A 22,082-nucleotide genomic window follows, 5' to 3' on the forward strand; every position below is an offset into this window, starting at 1 on the left:
AACTTGACAGCCCTTTCTTTCCTTTGTGTTCTGTTTATACACTGAGAAAACCAGTGTCTCTTCCAGTTCAGCTAGAATCTGGTAGAATTCAAGAACTCAAAGTTCTGGCAGAGATCTGTCCTATTGTTGGGTATCATCTTACATTTTAGAGAAGTCTCTTGGTTGAGTCATTGTTAAAGCATTTGCTTTTCTTTTCATTCTTGGGACCCACTATCCACAGGTCACATTTCTATAGGACTATAACTGCTTTGCCACACAAATTAAACACCAGGATATTTCATTCATATATGCCAGTGTTTCAGTGCTTGTCAATCAGAGTTTATAAAATATAAAGATAATAACCCAATATTAATATCCAAATCTGTTATGCTCCTTTTATGTGTGAAAATGACAAACCCTGTTCAGATATTAGATTTCCTATCCTCTTTGTTACCCTGTTTTTAATTTATTTCAGGGAATAAAATGATTTTGCATATCAATTTACTGTAGTGATAAAGCATATCTGTGAATCAGAATGATCAGAAATCTAGTAGATCTACAGGTTATTTGGCATTACATCCAGCCCCACTGAGGGTTTTAATGGGGCTACTTCCTCCATAGAATAAATACAGCCCTGGTTTTTTAAAACTGCCTCCAATAGTAATATGATTGCTTCACATGAAGAAGGAGACCTGGAAATGTGTTGCCTTAGGAGGAGGACTTTAAAACTTTTAAACATGTTGTTTTTGTCTTTTTCTCCCTCAGGCATACTTCAAAAGGAAAGTGCCAGATATCACTCACAGTGACCATGTGGTTATGAATGTTTCCAGTGGACAGCCCTCAGCCTTCACAATTTTTGAGTCAACACTGTGATTCTCCCATGAGTTTGTGTCTATTCCAAAGGCTTTTTTCCAATAGGTTTTGCACTGCATAAACTATATTCTACTTTTTTTTTTACACCAGCAACAAATATTTACACATTACAAAATGTGAGTTCTCCAACCTCAATGATTTCAATCTCTTGAAAAAGGATTTATGATGTTTATTTAAATGTTATATTACTTGCTTTCTTATCCAAATCAGAGGTGCAGGCCACCAATAAAAGCTGTCTCCCAGCTTTTGTGTCTTGAGAGACTCCAGAGCCAAACTCATTTTCTAAGATTTGAGACAAAGTTGTCACAGATGTTTTTTTACTGTTCCCAGAATTACATATTACTTTCCAATTATATCAGGGATTCTGTTTATTTGAAGACTGTGTGAAGTTACTGTTTTGTGTCCACTTCCTTTAACATGACTAGGATCCATTTTTCCACCAAAAGACCTCTGGTTAAAATACTATAGAGAAAACTGATAGGATAAACATACAATATACTATAGTTTAAGTAACCAAAAAAAAAAAAAAAAGGTATATGGTTAAATACAGAAGGACAATATCATATGTTCTGAAAGAGAAGGAAGAGAAAATATGCTTTCTTAAAATAGGAGCCCTTCTAGGGGATTTGCTAATGAAGGACAGACGTGTGCTATACTGTCTTCTAGATAGAGGATTTTATTTTATTTTTTTTACATTACAAATTGTGGTAAAGTATATATAACATAAGGCTTCCCTGGTGGCACAGAGGTTAAATAAATTTTGCCATATAACCATTTTCAGTCCCATGATCCAGTGGCATTAATCACATTCACAGTATTGTGAAGCCACACTGTCTGGGGAACTTTTGGTAATTATGTGCTTCCTCTTCAGTGTGTTATTTCTGCAGAGTCATTTTGATAAGTTTCATTTTTCTAGGAGGAATCTGTTTCCTGTGAGTTTTGAGCTTGACTGGCATAAATTTATTCACAATGTCGTATATGTTTAATCTCTGCAGCATCTCTAACTGTGTTCTTTTGGCTTTTTAATTTTATTTTAGCCTTCTTTTTTATGAATTATCTTGCATAACTTTTTCATGTTTTCAAAGAATCACCTTTCTGCTTGATTGATGCGAACTTTGAGGTTTTTCCTCTAAATTCTTAAATGGAAAAGAGATTAACATCATTATTTTTCTAACATAAATATATAAAGCTGACTTTTTCCCCCTAAAATCCACTTTAGCTACAATCCGCAAGTTTTGGTACTCACCACCGTCAATAGCCATAGTATTATATATTTTTTAATTCCTAATTTAATTCATTAACTATATCTTTTACCCATGAGTTATTCATAAGTATAATGTTCTCTAAATTTCAAATGCTAATGGATTTTTTTATTAGATTCAGCCATGTGGAACTGCTAACATTCAATCTTTTTATAAGCTATAAAGTAACAGTTTCATATGGTTCAACATATAGTTTTCTTTTGTTAGTAATATATAACTTAATTTCATTTGGTCAGACAACATTAGATTGTGAATTTTAAACCAAAGGTAACCACATTCACACTAAAGGTCCTTGTTTCTACCATTTTGTATTTTATTGGGGTTTTTTTAAATGTTATAAGTACGTGTGTAACCAGTAATTTTCAATAAAAGTCCTCCCCGAATACTGGAATGTTTTCTGATACGTGTTGCAGGCTGGCTCTCTGGGATGCACACTTGGATGGAGTTTAGTGCTGGGATGTGTATCGGGGATGCCCTTGGGGTCAACACTGGAATCAGGAGGGAAGAAACAGGGTAAAGCAGAGGGAAGGATCAGGCTGGATCACTGGCCAGACGACCTGAGCTGACCCCATGAGAGTTTGGAGTGACGATGACCTTTCAGGGTTGTCCTGAAACAATCAATGACTAGGCCTTTATACCTTTACCTGGATGGATCATTGCACTTAGGCTGCCCCCACAGGGGTGGTGGTTTAAGGTTATCCACTGGCAGCACTTACAGCTGCTGGACAATAAGCTCTTGAAGGGAGGTCAGGACAGTACGTCTCCCTGTTCCCCCTGGGCATGTATCACAGCTCCAGAGGTAGGTGATGAGGGTGTACTGTGGGGGAAACTCTTGATGACTGATGTTTAAGGCAAAATGATGATTCAGCGATTCTCCTCAATACCCTCTGGGCTGAGAAGGTCCATGTAGTAGAGAAATCCTCATTCTCCAGGGTCAGCCCAGTTGTCGCCTCTTCTAGGAAGTCACATTAAGATCAGTCGTCATCCTAGGTAACTCAGATTTGTGTATTACCCTGAGTGCCTCTCGTGTTAAACTGAACCATGCTTGGTTAGTGTCCTGTGTCACCATCTTGAGATGCTTTATTTTTAAACAAGGGGCCTGTTCTTTCTGTTGTGCATGTAGCCTGCCCTGAGTGTGAATGGTCACACGTGGTCTTTTCTTCACCTAGTATAGGACACTTGAAACTGTGCCCTGTTCACTTTTTAATTATGTCTTCCAGTAGAGTATCTGTACATAGAGGGTACTCAGCAAATGTTTGTTGAATGAATAAATGATAACCTAGAGCAAGCCTGCCTTCTCAATTTTATAATTTTGAGATTTTAAGAGGTAGCCTGGGATAACAGAAAGCCCTGGTTTTGGAGTCAGTCACACTGATCTGTCGGTTCTTTCTCTACTACTCACTAGCACTGTGGCTGTGGGAAAGCAGTAACTACCCAAGGTGCCAGGACATTAGGATGGCACCATCCTTTGCAAAATAGGCTCTGGACACTTACAATCATGTAGTCTTAGTTACATGCTCGGGGAAGCATCTCAACATCTGAATCTCAGCTTCTTTGTCTGAAAAATGAATATAGTTTCTGCTCTTGAACCATCGCTTTAGTTGGGATGATGGATGGACTAAGAGCATCCAAAGACACAGGGTGGAATCACTGACCTTGGTGATTCTTATCACCAGGAGAGAACAGGATGGGTGTGGATGAAGGAGGTTTGTAGACTGAAGAAGGTGTACTTGAGGAGGTCCTCATCTGAGGGCCTAAACCAGACTGTTCCTCCTCCACATGTAGTTAAAATGACACAAGCACACAGGGAGAAGCACAAACTGGAGTCAGGGACAAATACTGGCTCCTCTGGGCACTGACTGGGTTTGGATTCAAGTTCTGCTACCTGATAAGTGTGGGCTCTTAAGGTTGGGAAGCCCACTGGGGTTCAGCGTCTTTGAAAGTTGAGCTGGGGATAGTATGATTCACAGAGGGCTGCTGCCAAGATTAACTGTGACAGTGATACAGTGTGGACTGTGCACTAGTGCCAGTTCATGACCTGTTTGTAACCCGGTTAGAAGTACAGGAAATTCAAGAAAGCTAGAAACTCACATCCATCTGTATTGCTGTGACATCCACCCTCAGGATGAGTGGGATCCTGGACACCCTGGGGACCAGTGTGAGGGTTGCACAATTAGGGTGAAGGGCCCATGGCTGAGCTGCACACTAGCCCTGCACAGTGGATCATTGATTAGGTAGCAATGGGCTGAAAATATAAAATTAGATAATCCCAGACAGATAAGAAACAATGTGGGATATGTTCAATGCTTTTGAACAATGCTGTATATAGGATTAGCTGTCAATCAGTACTACCCTTTCTAGCACTATCCACTTTATTAATTGTTACTATCATATTTAACTTAAAATTAGAGCACACAGGCTTTCAAAAGGCCCTATTGTACATTATCAATATTTTCACTTCATTTAAGTTCAGTCCCTCAGTCATGTCCGATTCTTTGTGACCCCATGATCCACAGCACACCAGGCCTCCTTGTCCATCACCAGCTCCTGGAGTTTACCCAAACCCATGTCCATTGAGTTGCTGATCCCATCCAACCACCTCATCCTCTGTCTTCCCCTTCTCCTGCCCTCAATCTTTCCCAGCATCAGGGTCTTTTCCAATGAGTCAGCTCTTTGCATCAGGTGGCCAAAGTATTGGAGTTTCAGCTTCTACATCAGTCCTTCCAATGAACACCCAGGACTGATCTTTAGGATGGACTGGTTGGACCTCTTTGCAGTCCAAGGGACTCTCAAGAGTCTTCTCCAACACCACACTTCAAAAGCATCAATTCTTTGGCACTCAGCTTTCTTTATAGTCCAACTCTCACATCCATACATGACCATTGTAAAAACCATAGCCTTGACTAGACAGACCTTTATGGCAAAGTAATATCTCTGCATTTTAATATGCTGTCTAGGTTGGTCATAACTTTCCTTCCAAGGAGGAAGTGTCTTTTAATTTCATGGCTACAATTACCATCTGCAGTGATTTTGGAGCCCAGAAAAATAAAGTCTGACACCGTTTCCACTGTTTTCCCATCTATTTCCCATGAAGTGATGGGATTGGACGCCATGATCTTCGTTTTCTGAATGTTGAGCTTTAGGCCAACTTTTTCACTATCCTCTTTCTCTTTCATCAAGAGGCTCTTTAGTTCTTCTTCACTTTCTGCCATAAGGGTGGTGTCATCTGTCTATATGAAGTTCTTGATATTTCTTCAGGCAATCTTGATTTCAGCTTGTGCTTCATCCAGCCCAGCATTTCTCATGATGTACTCTGCATATAAGTTAAATAAGCAGGGTGACAATACACAGCCTTGACGTATTATTTTTCCTATTTGGAACCAGTCTGTTGTTCCATGTCCAGTTCTAACTGTTGCTTCCTGACCTGCATACAGGTTTCTCAAGAGGCAGGTCAGGTGGTCTGGTATTCCCATCTCTTTCAGAATTTTCCACAGTTTATTGTGATCCACACAGTCAAGGGCTTTGCCATAGGCAATAAAGCAGAAGTAGATGCTTTTCTGGAACTCTCTTGCTTTTTCGATGATCCAGAGGGTGTAGGCAATTTGATCTTTGGTTCCTCTCCTTTTCTAAAACCAGATTGAACATCTGGAAGTTCATCGTTCATGTATTGTTGAAGCCTGGCTTGGAGAATTTTGAGCATTACTTTACTAGTGTGTGAGATGAGTGCCATTGTGCAGTAGTTTGAGCATTCTTTGGCATTGTCTTTCTTTGGGATTGGAATGAAAACTGACCTTTTCCAGTCCTGTGGCCACTACTGAGTTTTCCAAATTTGCTGACATATTGAGTGCAGCACTTTCACAGCATCATCTTTTAGGATTTGATATAGCTTATCTGGAATTCCATCACCTCCACTAGCTTTGTTCGTAGTGATGCTTCCTAAGGTCCACTTGACTTCACATTCTAGGATGTCTAGCTCTAGGTGAGTGATCACACCATTGTGATTATCTGGGTCATGAAGATCTTCTTTGTACAGTTCTTCTGTGTATTCTTGCCACCTCTTCTTAATATATTCTGCTTCTGTTAGGTCCATACCATTTCTGTCCTTTATTGAGCCCATGTTTGCCTGAAATGTTCCCTTGGTATCGCTAATTTTCTTGAGATATCGCTAGTCTTTCCCATTCTATTGTTTTCCTCTATTTCTTTGCATTGATTGCTGAGGAAGGCTTTCTTATCTCTCCTTGCTCTTCTTTGGAATTCTGCATTCAAATGTGTATATCTTTCCTTTTCTCCTTTGCTTTTTGCTTCGCTTCTTTTCACAGCTATTTGCAAGGCCTCCTCAGACAGCCATTTTCCTTTTTTGCATTTCTTTTTCTTGGGGATGGTCTTGATCCCTGTCTCCTGTACAATGTCACAAACCTCTGTCCATAGTTCCTCAGGCACTCTGTCTACCAGATCTAGTCCCTTAAATCTATTTCTCACTTCCAGTCTATAGTTATAAGTGATTTGATTTAGGTCATATCTGAATGGTCTAGTGGTTTTCCCCACTTTCTTCAATTTAAGTCTGAATTTGGCAATAAGGAGTTCATGATCTGAGCCACAGTCAGCTCCCAGTCTTGTTTTTGCTGACTGTATAGAGCTTCTCCATCTTTGGCTGCAAAGAATACAATCAATCTGATTTTGGTGTTGACCATCTGGTGATGTCCATGTGTAGAGTCTTCTCTTGTCTTGTTGGAAGAGAGTGTTTGTTATGACAAGTGTGTTCTCTTGGTAAAATTCTATTAGCCTTTTCCTGCTTCATTCTGTACTCCAAGGCTAAATCTGCCTGTTACTCTAGGTGTTTCTTGACTTCCTACTTTTGCATTCCAGTCCCCTATAATGAAAAGGACATCTTTTTTGGGTGTTAGTTCTAAAACCGTTCAAGTTCAACTTCTTCAGTGTTACTGGTTGGAGCATAGACTTGGACTACCATGATATTGAATGGTTTGCCTTGGAAATGAACAGAGATCATTCTGTAGTTTTGGCGATTGCATCCTAGTACTGCATTTCAGATTCTTTTGTTGACTATGATGGCTACTCCATTTTTTCTAAGGGATTCCTGCCCACAGTAGTAGATATAATGGTCATCTGAGTTAAATTCACCCATTGCAGTCCATCTTAGTTTGCTGATTCCTAGAATGTCGATGTTCACTCTTGCCATCTCCTGTTTGACCACTTCCAATTTGCCTTGATTCATGGAGCTAACATTCCAGGTTCCTCTGCAATATTGCTTTTTACAGCATCGAACCTTGCTTCTATCACAACTCTCATCCTCAACTGGGTGTTGTTTTTGCTTTGGCTCCATCCCTTCATTCTTTCTGGAGTTAATTCCCCACTAATCTCCAGTAGCATATTGGGCACCTACCGACTTGGGGAGTTCATCTTTCAGCTCCTTTTTGCCTGTTTGTACTGTTCATGGGGTTCTCAAGGCAAGGATACTGATGTGGTTTGCCATTCCCTTCTCCAGTGGACCACATTCTGTTAGACCTCTCCACCAGGACCCACCTGTCTTGGATGGCCCCACATGGCATGGCTTAGTTTCATTGAGTTAGACAAGGCTGTGGTCTGCGTGATCAGATTTTTAATAGCATTAAAAAGTTAGAAATAAGTAAACTCCTGTTTAAAGGGTTTGTTTCAAGTCTAAAAACAATAATGTGCATGTATTTTTACCAATTCTGTTCTTGAATCAACAGCATCATCCTAAGGTTGAAGAAGGTCTCTGGAAGCACAACAGACCACTTTTAAACCTTCAGAGATTTTTAAAATATAAGGTTTTAAGTGTAAGCTATTAATTTTCCTTTAAAAGCAGAAAGAATATGGATTAACTGAGTTTTTGTTTTTTAAACCTAATGTTCTAAGGAAAGTGTTTCTTTTTTCCAAAAACTAAAACAGCAATATGTGTTGAAAACTGGGAGAAATATATATTTATTTGAATTTAGACCTTAAAAATAACATTACTAATAAGAATCACATGCCCCAGCCCTATGAGACCTTCATCTGTACTTCAGGTCCATCTGATTTGCCTTAGGAGTCAAACTGGGATTGTGTTTTGTTTTGTTTTGTTTTTTTAAGAAGAACCAAGGTTAAGACTTAGACACACTAAGAATGTTCTACAAGAAGTTTACATTTGATGGTTCTGACTAAATTCACTCTTTCACTCAGCAATCATACTCACAAGTATCCATCCCAATAGATGGAAGCCTTGGGTATTCCAAAACAGTGTTTGATCCAAAAGCTTATCATATTTAATTCTGGAGGACATTATATGAAAAACTTTTTTTTTAGGTAATTTCCACCTTTATTTTATTTATTTATTTATTTTATTGAAGGCTAATTACTTTGCAATATTGAATTGGTTTTGCCATACATCAGCATGAATCTGCCACGGGTGTACAAGTGTTCCCCGTCCTGAACCCCCCTCCCACCTCCTTCCCCATCCCTTCCCTCTGGGTCATCCCAGTGCACCAGCCCCAAACACCCTGTATCATGCATTAAACTTGGACTGGTGATTCATTTCACATATGATATTATACATGTTTCAATGCCATTCTCCAAAATCATCCCACCCTCACCCTCTCCCACAGAGTCCAAAAGACTGTTCTATACATCTGTGTCTCTTTTGCCGTCTCGCATACAGGGTTATCATTACCATCTTTCTAAATTCTATATATATGCGTTCAGTTCAGTTCAGTTGGTCAGTCGTGTCCAACTCTTTGCGACCCCATGAATCGCAGCACGCCAGGCCTCCCTGCCCATCACCAACTCCCGGAGTTCACTCAGACTCACGTCCATCGAGTCAGAGACGCCATCCAGCCATCTCATCCTCTGTTGTCCCCTTCTCCTCCTGCCCCCAATCCCTCCCAGCATCAGAGTCTTTTCCAATGAGTCAACTCTTCACATGAGGTGGCCCAAGTATTGGAGTTTCAGCTTTAGCATCATTCCTTCCAAAGAAATCCCAAGGCTGATCGCCTTCAGAATGGACTGTTTGGATCTCCTTGCAGTTAGTATACTGTATTGGTGTTTTTCTTTCTGGCTTATTTTGCTCTGTATAATAGGAGGCTCCAGTTTCATCCACCTCATTAGAACTGATTCAAATGTATTCTTTTTAATGGCTGAGTAATACTCCATTGTGTATATGTACCACAACTTTCTTATCCATTCATCTGAATTTTGCAGACTACCCAGACAAAAAATGAGTCTCTGAGATGGAGTTTATCTCACATTAGAAATGTCATAAGTAAATAATGATAAACAGAGGACTGATGGCTTTTAAACCCTACATTTTACAACACTAAAATTTTTTAAAATCCATGAGTTTATACTGATTTTTATAAGACATAAAATAGATAGTAGGAAGGGAAAGCCCTTTTTTGCAGTAGGTCAATTCAAAAATGTAGACAGATTGACAGAAAAGTAGTAGCCCTTGTTGTCATAAATAATTCAGACAAAATTCATCATTGTCTGAATGCACAGTGCAAGTTTGGGGGTTGGAGGAGACAGCATTTTCATGGACTCCAAGTATCTTCTCAGACTAATCTTTAGGAAAGAATTACATTTTCAAAGTAGAAATATCTGGCAAGCACCTGGCTAAGCAAGTAACCAGAGTAAATATTATTAATAGTGAACCTACTGACACCCTTGGCTTTTTTTCTTGTTCCTTTAAAAATTTAAGTATCATTGATTTACAATGTTGTGTTAATTTCTGCTCTACAGCAGTGATTCAGTTACACATACATACATTCTTTTTCATATAAGTTAAATAAGCAGGGTGACAATATGCAGGTCACACTCCTTTCCCAATTTTGACCCAGGCGGTTGTTCCATGTTCAGTTCTAACTGTTGCTTCTCCACCCACATACAGGTTTCTCAGGAAACAGGTAAGGTGGTCTGGGATTCCCGTCTCTTTAAGTTTTCCAGTTTGTTGTGATCTACAGAGTCAAAGGCTTTAGCATAGTCAGTGAAGCAGAAGTAGATGTTTTTCTGAGCAGAAACCATATGGCCTGCAAAGCCTGGAAATGTACTTCCTGGTCCTTTACAGGAAAACTCTGTCTACCCTGCCCCAGAGCTCTGCTGTTCTAAGCGAGGCCTGTGGACCAGCAGCATCAGCTGGCCTGGGAGGCCATTAGAACACGGAATCTTGTCTTTACCCCAGACCTACTGACTCAGAATCTCCAGATTCCAGGTGAGTCCTGCTCACAGTACAGTTTGAGAAGCGCTAGTTTCGAGGCCCAGCTCTATCATCCTGTGTTTGCCCCCTCCCCAGGGGCAGACAGCCAGAGAGGACCAGGGGGTGTGGCCACATGGAGCCCCGCCCCCTCCAGGCTGTCCTCTCAGCACCTGGACCCTAGAACCCCTGCTCCCAGCCCCAGTGCAGGCCTCACTCCTGGTGCCCATGTCCCAGCCCGACAGGTAGTCAAGATACATCTGTTTATGGGTGGGAAGAGGGTGGCCTAAGCTTGGACTTGAAGGCTGGGGGCACTCCTGCTTGAGCAGCAGATTCCTCAGGGCACAGAGAGTGTCAGAGCCAGAGGGGAAGAGCAGGGGGAGGGCTGGGGGCTGGGGCAGCCCCTTCCTCTGCTGTCCTGCCCTCTGGCTTGGAGCCCAGTGTCTAAAACCCCAGTCTACCAGGTTGTAATAGTTATGTAGGTGTACTTGACAGTTTTGTTTGATTGATTTATAACTTTTAAATATTTAAACATATAGTATGGACTTCATTTGCACTCTTGACCCAGGGCTCACAGATATGAGTGGCAAGTCTGCTAAATGTTTCTCAGCATGTGTTCAGAGGACCCCCTGCATCAAAACCGACTGCATCAATTCATTCAACCGATTGAATTTTTTAAAAATTCAAATTCCCAGGCCCCACTTGTGTAAACCTCTGGATGAGATGTTTTGGGCTGGAGCCCAGTAACCTGCATTCTGACCCCTCTCCTGGTGACTCTAATCCACAGCAGAGGTGTAGGAACACTTGTAATGGGGGAGGGGGGGAATGTAGAGGGGAGCTGCCATGAGTGATGGAGGTCTCAGATCAGAGGAAGGTGCTGACCACAAGCTCACACCTTTCTGCTTCTCTCATGATTCTTCTCACAACCTGGCCTGACTCCACCCCCGGGGAGTTGGTTGCAGGGAGAAGCTGCCAGAACAGGGCAAGGGCGTCCTCCTGCAGACCGTGGGGCTTTCGGTGGGTGGGTGGGGTTACCCTGCAGAAGGAGGGATCCAAATCAGGGGCAATAGGAGCAAAGGGGCTGTGGGAGCCCAGAGGGACCATCCGGACCCACTGGGGGAGTCGGGCTAAAGGGCTGGGAAGATGGTTGGACAGGAGAGAACTCCGGGTCCTGCCAGGACACGGGAGGAGCTAGGACAGACTGTGCGGTCTCACCTGCCTGGGCTCAGAGGCTGCATCTGTCAGTTAGGAGTCATATGATCTTGAGCAATTTCCTTAAGCTCTGTAGGCTTGTTTCCTTGTCTGTGAGATGGGGATCCTAACACCCTCTAGGCTTGTGTTACAGGTAAACATGGTAATTATGTAAAAACACACCTTTGCTATACAGGGCAGAATAGACAGCAGGGCGGTTGCTATTTACTGTGAAGCTTGTCACCTTACACCTCTGCACTTCTTGATACTTAATATCATAGGCTCTTGTCATTGGCTGTTAAGACCAATTTCCTCAGACCACAGGCACAGGAAGGCTCCAGTCACAGATATGTGTCAGACCCGCACTTGGCCACTGACCTAGAGCTCCCTGAGCTTCCCTGGCCGGAGCGACTCCTGAAGTTTCTGCCAAGCTGCTCCCTGGCTTCGGTTCCCAGGATTTCCCTCCCGGCAAACCACATCTTGGGAATCCTGCTCATAGGTTTGTGAAGAGCCAAGGCTAGGCTTGTATGAAACCTCCAGGGGCAACTGTACCATACTGAAAATCACCACCAGGAGGCAGCAGAATCCACGAGTCCAGGTGAGGAGAGTGGAAAGGCCATGGAGTGAGGGACCAGGAAAGCCTCACAGCAGGCAAGAGGGACCTCTAGCATTGCCACACCCTCATTCACCCTACCTTCCACACACAGAAAGGCACACTTCTGCTCCTGCAGAATCACCTGATCCATGCATATCCAGTTATCTTCTCCAGGTACAGTCCTTTATATCCTCATTATGGCAAAGGCCGGTGGTTTGTAAACTTGACTGCAAATTCAAATCACCAGGAGAACTCTATAAAATCCCAGTGCTGAGGCCTCATCTCAGCTAAATCAGAATCTCAAGGAGGGAAGGCAGGAGTCAACACTTTTTATTAACAAAACCCCACAGGTAATTCCACCATGCAGCCAACTGAGAACCACTGCTGGAGACAAAAGATCGCATTTCTTCCCAAATGACAAATGCTTTCATTCACATTTCTGACAAAACATGGTCCATTGAAGAAGGGAACGGCAAACCACTTCAGTATTCTTGCCTTGAGAACCCCATGAACAGTATGAAAAGGCAAAAAGATAGGACACTAAAAGATGAATTCCCCAGATTGGTAGGTGCCCAATATGCTACTGGAGAAGAGTTGAGAAATAACTCCAGAAAGAATGAAGAGACAGAGCCAAAGAGAAAACAATGCCCAGTTGTGAATGTGACTGGTGATGGAAGTAAAGTCTGACATTGTAAAAAACAATATTGCATAAGAACCTGGAATGTTAGGTCCATGAATCAAGGTAAATTGGAAGTGATCAAACAGGAGACGGCAAGAGTGAACATCGACACTTTGGGATATCAGTGAACTAAAATAGACCGGAATGGGTGAATTTAATTCAGATGACCATTACTTTTACTACTGTGGGCAAGAGTCCCTTATATGAAATGTAGTAGACTTCATAGTCAACAAAAGAGTCCTAAATGCAGGTACTTGGGCACAATCTCAAAAACAACAGGATGATCCCGTTCCTTTCCAAGGAAAACCATTCAATATCACAGTAATCCAAGTCTATGCCCCAACCACTAAAGCTGAAGTTAAATGGTTCTATGAAGACCTAGAAGACCTTCTAGATCTAACACCAAAAAAAAGATGTCCTTTTCATCACAGGGGATTGGGATGCGAAAGTAGGAAGTCAAGAGATACCTGGAGTAACAGGCAAATTTGGCCTTGGAGTACAAAAAGAAGCAGGGCAAAGGGTAACAGAGTTTTTCCCAGAGAACACACTGGTTATAGCAAACACCCTCTTCAAAGCAATACAAGAGACAACTCTACACATGGACATCACCAGATGGTCAATACTGAAATCAGATCGATTATATTCTTTTCAGCCAAAGATGAGAAGCTCCATACAGTGGGAAAAAAACAAGACTGGGAGCTGACTGTGGTTCAGATCATGAACTCCTTATTGCAAAATTCAGATTTAAATTCATAAAAGTAGGGAAAACCACTATACCATTCAAGTATGACCTAAATCAAATCCCAATGACCTAATTCAAATACAGTAGAAGTAACAAATATATTCACATGATTAGATCTGATAGACAGAGTGCCTGAAAAACTATGGATGGAAGTTCGTGATGTTGTACAGAAGGCCATGGTCAAAGTCACCCCCAAGAAGAAGAAATGCAAACAGACAAAATGGCTGTCTGAGGAGGCCTTACAAATAATTGTGAAAAGAAGAGGAGCTAAAGGCAAAGGAGAAAAGGAAAGATATACCCATCTGAATGCAGAGTTCCAAAGAAGAGCAAAGAGTGAAAAGAAAGCCTTCCTTAGTGATCAATGCAAAGAAATAGAGGAAAACAATAGAATGGGGAAGACTAGAGATCTTTTCAAGAACATTAGAGATACCAAGGGAACATTTCAAGCAAAGAGGGACACCATAAAGGACAGAAGAGTTATGGACTTAACAGAAGCAAAAGATATTAAGAAAAGGGGGCAAGAATACACAGAACTATGCAAAAAAGATCTTAATGACCCAGATAACCACAATGGTGTGATCACTCAGTTAGAGTCACACAACCTGGAATGTGACGTCAAGTGGACCTTAGGAAGCATCACTATGAACAAAACTAGTGAAGGTGATGGAATTCTAGTTGATCTATTTCAAATCCTAAAGATGATGCTGTGAAAGTGCGGCATTCAAATGCCAACAATTTGGAAAGCTCAGCAGTGGTCACAGGACTGGAAAAGGTCAGTTTTCATTCCAATCCCTAAGAAAGGCAATGCCAAAGAATGCTCAAACTACTGCACAATTGCACTCATCTCACACACAAGTAAAGTAATGCTCAAAATTCTCCAAGAGAGGTTTCATCAGTACATGAACTGAGAACTTCCAGATGTTCAAGCTGGCTTTAAAAAAGGCAGAGGAATGAGATATCAAATTGCCAACATTCATTGGATCATAGAAAAAGGAGGATAAATCCAGAAAAAACATCTACTTTGGGTTTATTGACTATGCCAAAGTATTTGACTGTGTGAATCACAACAAACTGCGCAGAATTCTTCAAGAGATGGGAATACCAGACCACCTGACCTGCCTCTTGAGAAACCTGTATACAGGTCAGAAGCAACAGTAAGAACTGGACATGGAACCACAGACTTGTACCAATTTGGGAAAGGAGTACCTCAAGGTTGTATATTGTCACCCTGCTTATTTATTTTATATGTGAAGTTGCTGCTGCTAAGTCACTTCAGTCGTGTCTGACTCTGTGCAACCCCATAGACAGCAGCCCACCAGGCTCCCCTGTCCCTGGGATTCTCCAGGCAAGAACGCTGGAGTGGGTTGCCATTTCCTTCTCCAATGCATGAAAGTGAAAAGTGAAAGTGAAGTCACTCAGTCGTGTCTGACTCTTTGCAACCCCACGGATTGCAGCCCACCAGGCTCCTCCGCCCATGGGATTTTCCAGGCAAGAGTACTGGAGTGGGGTGCCATTGCCTTCTGCATATGCAGAGTACATCATGCTAAATCCCAGGCTGGAAGAAGCACAAACTAGAATTAAGATTGTCGGGAGAAATATTATTAACCTCGGATATGCAGGTGGTACCACGCTTATGGCAGAAAGTGAAGAACTAAAAAGCCTTTTGATGAAAGTGAAAGGAGAGTGAAAAAACTGGCTTGAAAATCAGCATTCAAAAAATGAAGATTGTGTCTTCTGGTCCCACCACTTCATGGCAAATAGATGGGGAAACAATGGAAACAGTGGCAGACTTTATTTTGGGGGGCTCCAAAATCACTGCAGATGGTGACTGCAGCCATGAAATTAAAAGACACTTGTTCCTTGAAAGAAAAGTTATGCCCTGCCTAGACAGTATATTAAAAATCAGAGACATTACTTTACCAACAAAGTCTTTACCATCTAGTCAAAGCTATGGTTTTTCCAGTACTCATATGTGGATGTGAGAGTTGGACTATAAAGAAAGCTGAACACCGAAGGATTGATGCTTTTGAACTGTGGTGTTAGAGAAGACTCTTGAGAGTCCCTTGGACTGCAAGGAGGTCCACCCAGTCCATCCTAAAGGAAATCAGTCCTGAATATTCATTGGAAGGACTGATGTGGAAGCTGAAACTCCAATACTTTTTGGCCACCTGATGTGAAGCACCAACTCATTGAAAAGACCCTGATGCTGGGAAAGATTAAAGGCAGGAAAAGGGGTCAACAGAGGATAAGATGGCTGGATGGCATCACCAACTCTATGGACATGAGTTTGAGTAAGCTCTGGGAGTTGGGGATGGACTTGGAGGCCTGGTGTGCTGCAGTTCATGGGGTCACAAAGAGTCGGACACGACTGAGTGACTAAACTGAAAGGAGTTGATTATGTGAGGGGTTTTATTTATTTTTTGTAGTCTTTAATTTTATCTATGTCTTAGGTATATTCATTGTGGTTAATATTTGGTGTTTCAAAAAGAACATAATTACATGGCCCCCTTATTAGGAGGACTGAGTGTTATTACTTTTTCCTCCAGATCTAGTCCCAGGCCTGCCCTAGTAGGTGCTGAGGAAGGTTGGATTTTAACTACTCAGTGAAAAACCCTAATGGGGCATGTAAGGAGTTGGGGAAGGACTCCTTTAGGACAGAAGGCTGTGTCCGCAGGAGGAAGCAGGAGTGACTCTAGTCTGTCCAGAGGGACAGGCCTCCACCAGCTGAGTCCTGCCTCTTCTCCTGCTTCATCTCCAGACTTGCTCTCACTCTAGCCTGAGCTCCAACGTGTCTTAACTGTTTTTGTTTCTCAAATCCACTAACCTCTCCTTTGCTCTGGACCTTTGGGTTCATCCTTTTCTGCCAAGGAACACCCCCCACCCCCACCCCCGCATCTTTTATTGACTGAATCTTACTCTTCTCTCAGGTCACAAGTGAGACATGGCTCTACCCAGCAGGACTCTTTCTCCCTGAAATGAATCCCCCTCTTCCCTGTCCCCACCCTCTCCTGACTCCCCTGTGTTGGCTCCTTTCTCCTCTCCTTCAGCCTGGAAGAGTGGCAGCTGTGTCTCCTCTAGGGACCCCAGCACCTGTCTGGGAGCCTGGACACAGGAGGGCTCAGTATTCAGTGGCTGACTTTGAAAGCACCCAGGCGGTAGGTGAACAACTTTCCAAGTCTCAAATGTGTCCACTTGCTTCTCTTTTCCGCTTGGACTTAGGACTTAGTGGCTAATAAACTTCACGTGTTTGGGGGAGGGTAAGGACACATGCATTATTTAAATAAAGACAGTTGGTGAGAGAAGGGAGAAAAGAACCGGGAAGTTCAGGAAGAACATGGCCAACAGCCAGTTGCTGTTATTCGCACAAAGCCTGTCCTGTGTGTGTGAAAGAGGCTCCCAGGATGAACGTGCCATGGAGATGTTCCCTGAGGGCTCACTCTGGTTGGTTCTCTGATAGGCTGAGACTCTGAGGTCAAGGCTGTGAATGGAAACTCAATTTGAGGGAAACACATGTTGTGTCTCTTTGTATAAATGGTTGCTACTCTAGCACCCCCAAACAAGCTGCTTAAATAGGGATGTCATACATTTTACAGTGTCCAAATTTCTCATCCACTCCCAGGGAAGGAAGGACTGGTTATCCCTGAGTCCTACCCTTCAACCTCTGAGAACCCTTCACTCCCTTTCCCCAGAAGAACAGGGCTGAGGGTAGGAGAAGGCTTGTCCTGTCTCCATCCCCAGCCCCCTGACTGTTGAGTCAGCCCGTGACTGAGAGGTGGGGAGGAGGTGAGATGAATGAGTGTCCTCTGGTCCCACAGCCAGTGCTCCCCCCGCCCTGCCCCCAGCACCTCCACTGTTCCATTCCCTCTGCCCTTGGACTTGCCCTTGGATTTCCTCTCATATTCAAGCAAGGTTTCCCAGAGTTCTATCTTAGAGCTGAAATCTTTCTTAAACCATCTTCTTTGTTGTTTAAAAGCTTATTCCTTGATAGTTGAGTGACTTCACTCAGGAGGACAAGGGGAGAACTGGGAGTATGGAAAAGGCAGGAGGGTCTGAGGTGTTGATTAGTTTCTTATCTCACTTTTAAACTAGGGTGTGGGGCACTTAACACACAGCAAAGGCAAACATCACAGCATTTCACCAGAACCAGATCCCCTACAACTGTGACAGGGAGGAAAATGTACCTTTGTTGGCCCCTGACCGCCATGTCACCAGCAGCCCCTCCCAATATACTCCAGGTCTTTGGTCTGTTCTTATCTCTCTTCAAAGTGAAAATAAAAGTATTAGTCACTCAGTCATGTCCTATTCTTTGTGACCCCATGGACTGTAGCCTGCCAGGCTTCTCTGTCCATGGATTCTCCAGGAAAGAATACTGGAGTGAGTAGTCATTACCTTTTCCAAGGGATCTTCCCAATCCCAGGGATGAAACCCAGGTCTCCCACATTGCAGGCAGATTCTTAACCATCTGAAACACAGGGAAACCCTCAAACTCAAATTTATTATCTGACTCCATTTGTTGGGTGGAAAATTATCTCATTAGCTTATTGCATAATAATGACAAAAGAAAAGCAGTGGTATCAAGATAAGACTTAAGCTCTTTATCCAGTGTTTCAAAGGGAAGAAATAAATCATTCCAGAAACTGCCCTCATGTAAAATTCCAAAGAAAAAATGAATTAAAGTGAAAGTGGCTCAGTCATGTCCCACTCTTTGAGACTCCATGGATATAGTCCATTGAATTCTCTAGGCCAGAGGACTGGAGTGGGTAGCCTTTCCCTTCTCCAGGGGATCTTCCCAACCCAGGATTGAACCCAGGTCTCCCGCATTGCAGGTGGATACTTTACCAACTGAGCCACCAGGGAAGCCCAAGTGCAGTATTAAACCAATGGCTTGTGATGATTTAGAAAAGGAAGCAGTCATAATTGGTACAACCTCTAGGGTTCAGTAAATAAAGGATTGTAATGCTGAATTAAATGCATATGCTTATAAAGGCTGATGGATCTGAAGAAAACTGTAGTGAAATACTAGCATTAAGATTTTGGCAGGCAACTGTCAGTTTCTTAAGATGTTCTTGAGATATAGTAATGAGTATGAGTATATATATCCATCAGTTCAATTCAGTTCAGGTCAGTGACTCAGTCATGTCCGACTTTTTGCGACCCTATGAATCGCAGCACGCCAGGGCTCCCTATCCATAATCAACTCCCGGAGTTTACTCAGACTCACTTCCATCGAGTCAGTGATGCCATCAGCCATCTAATCCTCTGTTGTCCCCTTATACTTCTGCCCCCAATCCCTCCCAGCATCAGAGTCTTTTCCAATGAGTCATCTTCGCATGAGGTGGCCAAAGTACTGGAGGTTCAGCTTTAGCATCATTCCTTCCAAAGATCCCAGGGCTGATCTCCTTCAGAATGGCCTGGTTGGATCTCCTTGCAGTCCAAGGGACTCTCAAGAGTCTTCTCCAACACCACAGTTCAAAAACATCAATTCTTCAGCACTCAGCTTTCTTCACAGTCCACCTCTCGCATCCATACATGACCACTGGAAAAACCATAGCCTTAACTAGATGGACCTTTGTTGGCAAAGTTATGTCTCTGCTTTTCAATATGCTATCTAGGTTGGTCATAACTTTTCTTGCAAGGAGTAAGTGTCTTTTAATTTCATGGCTGCAGTCACCATCTGCAGTGATTTTGGAGCCCCCCCCCCCAAAATAAAGTCTGATACTGTTTCCACTGTTTCCCCATCTATTTCCCATGAAGTGATGGGACCAGATGCCATGATCTTCGTTTTCTGAATGTTGAGCTCTAAGCCAACTTTTTCACTCTCCTCTTTCACTGTCATCAAGAGGCTTTGTAGTTCCTCTTCACTTTCTGCCATAAGGGTGGTGTCATATGCATATCTGAGGTTATTGCTGTTTCTCCTGGCAATCTTGATTCCAGCTTGTGCTCCTTCCAGCCCAGCGTTTCTCATGATGTACCCTGCATGGAAGTTAAATAAGCAGGGTGACAATATACAGCCTTGACATACTCCTTTTCCTATTTGGAACCAGTCTGTTGTTCCATGTCCAGTTCTAGCTGTTGCTTCCTGACCTGCATACAGGTTTCTCAAGAGGCAGGTCAGGTGGTCTAGTATTCCCATCTCTTTCAGAATTTTCCACAGTTTATTGTGATCCACACAGTCAAAGGCTTTGGCATAGTCAATAAAGCAGAAATAGATGTTTTTCTGGAAGTCTCTTGCTTTTTCCATGATCCAGCAGATGTTGGCAATTTGATCTCTGGTTCCTCTGTCTTTTCTAAAACCAGCTTGAACATCTGGAATTTCATGGTTCACGTATTGCTGAAGCCTGGCTTGGAGAATTTTGAGCATTACTTTAATAGCATGTGAGATGAGTGCAATTGTGTGGTAGTTAGAGGATTCTTTGGCATTGCCTTTCTTTGGGATTGGAATGAAAACTGACTTTAACCATTCCTGTGGCCACTGCTGAATTTTCCAAATTTGCTGGCATATTGAGTGCAGCACTTTCACAGCATCATCTTGCAGGATTTGGAATAGCTCAACTGGAATTCCATCACCTCCACTAGCTTTGTTTGTAGTGATGCTTTCTAAGGCCCACTTGACTTCACATTCCAGGCTGTCTGGTTCTAGGTCAGTGATCACACCATCGTGATTATCTGGGTCGTGAAGATCTTTTTTGTACAGTTCTTCTGTGTATTCTTGCCACCTCTTCTTTATATCTTCTGCTTCTGTTAGGTCCATACCATTTCTGTCCTTTATCGAGCCCATGTTTGCATGAAATGTTCCTTTGGTATCTCTGATTTTCTTGAAGAGATCCCTAGTCTTTCCCATTCTGTTGTTTTCCTCTATTTCTTTGCATTGGTCGTTGAAGAAGGCTTTCTTATCTCTTCTTGCTATTCTTTGGAACTCTGCATTCAGATGTTTATATCTTTCCTTTTCTCCTTTGCTTTTCACTTCTCTTCTTTTCACTGCTATTTGTAAGGCCTCCTCAGACAGCCATTTTGCTTTTTTGCATTTCTTTTCTATGGGAATGGTCTTGATCCCTGTTTCCTGTACAATGTCAGGAACCTCATTCCATAGTTCATCAGGCGCTCTCTCTATCAGATCTAGGCCCTTGATTCTATTTCTCACTTCCATTGTATAATCATAAGGGACTTGATTTAGGTCATACCTGAATGGTCTAGTGGTTTTCCCTCCTTTCTTCAATTTAAGTCTGAATTTGGCAATAAGGGGTTCATGGTCTGAGCCACAGTCAGCTCCCAGTCTTGTTTTTGTTGACTGTATAGAGCTTCTCCATCTTTGGCTGCAAAGAATATAATCAATCTGATTTCGTTGTTGACCATCTGGGGATGTCCATCTATAGAGTCTTCTCTTATGTTGTTGGAAGAGGTTGTTTGTTATGACCAGTGCATTTTCTTGGCAAAACTCTATTAGTCTTTGCCCTGCTTCATTCCGTATTCCAAGGCCAAATTTGCCTGTTACTCCAGGTGTTTCTTGACTTCCTACTTTTGCATTCCAGTCCCCTATAATGAAAAGGACATCTTTTTTGGGTGTTAGTTCTAAAAGGTTTTGTAGGTCTTCATAGAACTGTTCAACTTCAGCTTCTTCAGCGTTACTGGTTGGGACATAGACTTGGATTACTGTGATATTGAATGGTTTGCCTTGGAAACGAACAGATAGCATTCTGTCGTTTTTGAGATTGCATCCAAGTACTGCATTTCGGACTCTTTTGTTGACCATGATGGCCACTCCATTTCTTCTGAGGGATTCCTGCCCGCAGTAGTAGATATAATGGTCATCTGAGTTAAATTCACCCATTCCAGTCCATTTGAGTTCGCTGATTCCTAGAATGTCGACATTCACTCTTGCCATCTCTTGTTTGACCACTTCCATTTGCCTTGATTCATAGACCTGACATTCCAGGTTCCTATGCATTATTGCTCTTCACAGCATCGGACCTTGCTTCTATCACCAGTCACTTCCCCAGCTGGGTATTGTTTTTACTTTGGCTCCATCCCTTCATTCTTCTGGAGTTATTTCTCCACTGATCTCCAGTAGTATATTGGGCACCTACTGACCTGGGGAGTTTCTCTTTCAGTATCCTATCATTTTGCCTTTTCATACATTCATGGGGTTCTCAAGGCAAGAATACTGAAGTGGTTTGCCATTCCCTTCTCCAGTGGACCACATTCTGCCAAATCTCTCCACCATGACCCGCCCATCTTGGGTTGCCCCATGGGCATGGCTTAGTTTCATTGAGGTAGACAAGGCTGTTGCCCTAGTGTGATTAGATTGACTAGTTTCCTGTGAGTATGGTTTCAGTGTGTTTGCCTTCTGATGCCCTCTTGCAACACCTACTGCCTTACTTGGGTTTCTCTTACCTTGGGCGTGGGGTATCTCTTTACAGCTGCTCCAGCAAAGTGCAGCCATTGCTCCTTACCTTGGATGAGGAGTATATCCTCACTGCTGCCCTTCCTGACCTTCAATGTGGGATAGCTCCTCTAGGCCCTTCTGCGCCCACGCAGCCACTGCTCCTTGGACGTGGGGTTGG

The 22,082-nt window shown here is 42.7% G+C and overlaps 1 protein-coding gene across 2 annotated transcripts in view; it reads left to right on the forward strand.

The window, feature by feature from the left end:
- Positions 1 to 1,095, forward strand: part of LOC102392665 (ATP-binding cassette sub-family C member 4) — a 428,577-nt gene extending 427,482 nt beyond the window's left edge. For both annotated transcript variants that reach the window (XM_045162433.1, XM_045162434.1), the window contains exon 31: positions 745 to 1,095. The gene's annotated coding sequence lies outside the window, so the exon portion shown is untranslated. The remainder of the gene's footprint in view (positions 1 to 744) is intronic.
- Positions 1,096 to 22,082: the final 20,987 nt, after the last annotated feature.

Source organism: Bubalus bubalis, chromosome 13, assembly GCF_019923935.1.
Source record: "Bubalus bubalis isolate 160015118507 breed Murrah chromosome 13, NDDB_SH_1, whole genome shotgun sequence".
Lineage (NCBI taxonomy): Eukaryota > Metazoa > Chordata > Mammalia > Artiodactyla > Bovidae > Bubalus > Bubalus bubalis.